We start from the raw sequence: 3,772 nt of genomic DNA on the forward strand, positions 1-3,772 counted from the left end.
TATTTCACCCGCTACCCTGTGGCAGTGGCCATCCCTGATAAAACGGCCCTGGTGGTGGCCCGGGCATTCGTGGAGCATTACGTACTTAAGCACGGGATCCCAGAACGAGTCCTCACCGACCAGGGTAGCGAGTTCGAGGCCGAGCTGTTCCAGGCACTGTGCCGAGAGTTCGGAATCCAGAAGGACCGAACCACAGCGTACCACCCCCAAGCGAACGGTATGGTGGACTGCATGAATCAGACCTTAGCGGGGAAGCTCAAACGTATGGCGGCCGCAAATCAACGGGATTGGGACGAACACCTCCCCTACGCCCTATTCGCCTACGCCACCATCGTACCCCGCCACCCGAAGGCCCCGAAATCCCGGGGTACCCGCACCCCCCGTGCTCGGGGACCTCGCACACTACATGGGCCCCGCCGGGCCCCCGACCCCGAGACGCCCCGATCCAGTCAGGAGACGGCGCGGGCGACGGCCCCTAAACCCTTCTGCTGATAAGTTTGTGCCCCAGCCCGCAGGTGCCGGGGGACGGGGAGAGCTGTTGGAGTGGAGGAGAAGGCCGCCGCAGGAACTCCAGAGAACGAAGCCACCCGCCCCGAGACCAGCCACGAGGTCTGAACGGATCCCCCGGACCCCGCAGCGTCTCCTCGTGGGCGCGGCCAAAGCAAGATGCTCTAGTCAACCCGGGACGGGGATTGGCACTTCGGGGGGCTATGTGATGCCGCCACCGCGAAGCCACTCGGCGGGCGCCCCATCTACGACCTCGCCCCCACCAAGCAATGGGGCCGACCCCGCTTCCCCCTCACCGCTCCCCACATAAACACACCCTCACACAATTCCCCCCCCATAGAGCTCCGAGGGGAGGTCCCCTGGCTGGCAGGTTTTCACCCAAAAGCCCTCGTAGGGATAATCTTCACGGTTTCCTGCGGCCAAGGAATTTGACGACCTCCCCCGATGCTAATTCGCACTGCAGCGCTGTGACCTGCGTTAAGATTGCATGGTCACGGCGGGGGGCTGCCCAGCCACCGCGGTTGAAACGTACGCCCCACACACAAGTATCAGTGAGGCAGGCAGGGGTCCACAACCACAAACTAAGGGGAAGCCAGAGGGGGGGGGGGGGGGGGGGCGGCTGATTGGCGTGGCGGTGTACTCGGGAACCGCCGGCACGCCGCAGCACGAGGCGAGCCTTGTTACGACAAACCGCGGCGGATTGGCATAACAAAGGCGTTCGTGCACCACCGCTGCGGCCAGCAGGCAAACCCATTGTTAAGGAAACCTTGGAATGCGGCTGAACGGACGGGGCGACCTGATTGGCCGAGTAGGCTCTCGGGTCGGCATACTTTGATGTAGGTAAATGATAAAAGGGGGGCGCAGACAGGTAGAGGCCCTCTTGCTCCAAAGTCAGCCCACGGGACGGTCTGCAGCCCGGCCACTCGACCGTCCGTGTGACGCGTCGAGGTGCGCAGTGGAGACGAGATCAACGGAACGCCGTGGGCATCTAACCGTGAGTAAGCGGAAAGGGAGTATTGGGATAGAGGCTAGAGGAACCAGAACCGCTTAGAACCTATCAAATCAGATAAATCGGGTACAGACCCTGGGACGATAGCGTAGACCTGCCTCGCCGATCAATACGGACCCAACAGTAAATCGCAGTCGCCCGATAATAAATCATTAATAACCCAGCGCAGCCTCGTGTGGTTTTATGAGTGGGTGAAAGCGCGTGGTGCTGTGTGTATGTGTGTGCGCTCGTAACGTGGGTGGTCAGTGCATCCACGGGTACCCGCTCCGTCTGTCGCCGCGGACACTTGTGCGGTGTGAGGGCTCACACCCACCGTAAACGCCTGTGCCACGGTCCCTTTAAACGAGCGTTCCCGCCCGCTCGCGGAGGCCGCGTGGGTGCGAGCAACGTCATTCGCCCTCCGACCCCTGACCCCCGTTCAGAGCGTGTGATTGGCGGAGAGACAACGCAGTGTTTACAGGCGTACGGAAGCCGGCGAGTGTTTACAGGCATACGGGAGCGGGCGACGAGCCATGCCTCTCACGCGGACTCGCGGTGGGGCGAACCAGGGAGGGGAGCAGTCGGACGACAATCCCTACCCCGCGAGTGATGAGCCCAGCGGCGGCAGTGGCTGTTCACATACCAGCGAGGAGTCGGGGAGCGGCGGGACCTCTGCAGCCGGCGCGCAGCAGGGAGAGGCCTCGGGGGCCAGCGGCCTCAACAAAGACGCCAAGAAGAGGCAAGCCTCCAGTCAGCGGACCTGCCAGTAGCCCACCTGGCTGGGTCACGCTCGAGTAGCTGAGCGTTAGAGAAGTGTGTGTTAGTTTGAGTAGGTCGGTGGTCACCACCCTATGTGTAATGTACAGTGTTATAATACTTACTGTTCTAATAAATGAGTGTTGCCTCCCTAGAAGTATTTGCGCCTAAATCAAACTCACTACATTTGGTGTTAGAAGTGGCTAGCATTAGGTGTTATCCTAGTCATTATAGAATGCGCCCCATTACTACAACTTACCTTGACGCTTTCACACGACAGGGACGGCAGGAAAATCATCTTCCGGCCAGCCCCGGGGTCTGCAGCCCCGGTGAAGGATGGAGATGGCGCTGCAGGCGGGGCAGCAGGATGCACATCACGTCGCTGCTTCGCTGCCATCGAGAAAGAGAGAGTGCTGGAGCTGGAGGAGCGAGGACGCCGCCGCTGCTGCGGGTGCCTGGGCGGGAAATTCGCGCGGGAAATTCGCATGGGAAATTGCGCACGCGGCCGCCACCTTTGCGACCGGTCGGGATGCGGTTCCCGCCAAAATGCCATTCCCACCATTTTCAACACCTGCGGAGGGAGATTTTCGGCCATCTTGGTGGCATCCTGTCGCAAGAGGATGCCGTGCTCGCCATCCAAGATTCTTGAAGTTCCACCCTGCCATCCTTCGTCCCTCACAGTCTCTAAGGCGAGTCGTGACACAATGCACCTGGCCCTAAAAACACACCTCACCCATATTACGCACGCCGGGTTGCTTTTGCCTGTTCTTTTTTTATTGCTGGGCTGTGCTACGTGTTTTCCTGGCTGTGTGATTGCAGAATTAACGCGGCGTCTGTGCTCGTGTGTTGCTGTGGAAATAGTTTTTTTGTGTGCGGTTACGGGATCGTTATCTTCAAGGGGCAGTTAATGATTAATTCGTTGTCGGGTGTCCTGAGCTCCGTTAACATTCTGTGGGTTGCCGTGTTAATAACTCGCGATGTTACATCGTTTTTGTTGTTGTGAAGTCGCGATTGTTATTGGGTATACTGTATGGAGCTTCGCTCGTGATTGTTAATGTGTGACTCTCAGACACTTTGATCGTCATTGTTGCCAAGGTACAGACCGTATAGAGCTTTGCTCGAGAGTGTTAACAGTGTATGGACTGTTGGGTACTTGCTTGTGATTATTTACTATGTACGGATTGTCTGGAGTATTGCTTGTATGTGTTGTGATGTTGTGAAATTGCGATTGTGGGTGGGATGACTGAGTGTTGCGTGTTTCTTGAGTTGGGTGTCGAAGCCCCGTGGAAATCCCATGGTTGCGGTTGTGTGGATTTTTGAATGACATGACCGGTGTGGTTCGAACTCGCTGATGGGTTCGAGGGTGCCCCTTGGGTTCTGTGTGGATCAGGGGTGCGTTGGGTTGTGGATTGCCGCCATATGGCATCACTCTCTCCACTCGATTGTGTACAGCCGAATGCTGCAATGCGAGTCTTGGAGAGAGTGATCGATGTGTCCTCTCCGTCTCGATTTTGTACAGCC

Source organism: Lampetra planeri, unplaced genomic scaffold, assembly GCF_965212315.1.
Source record: "Lampetra planeri unplaced genomic scaffold, kcLamPlan1.2.h2 scaffold_103, whole genome shotgun sequence".
NCBI lineage: Eukaryota > Metazoa > Chordata > Hyperoartia > Petromyzontiformes > Petromyzontidae > Lampetra > Lampetra planeri.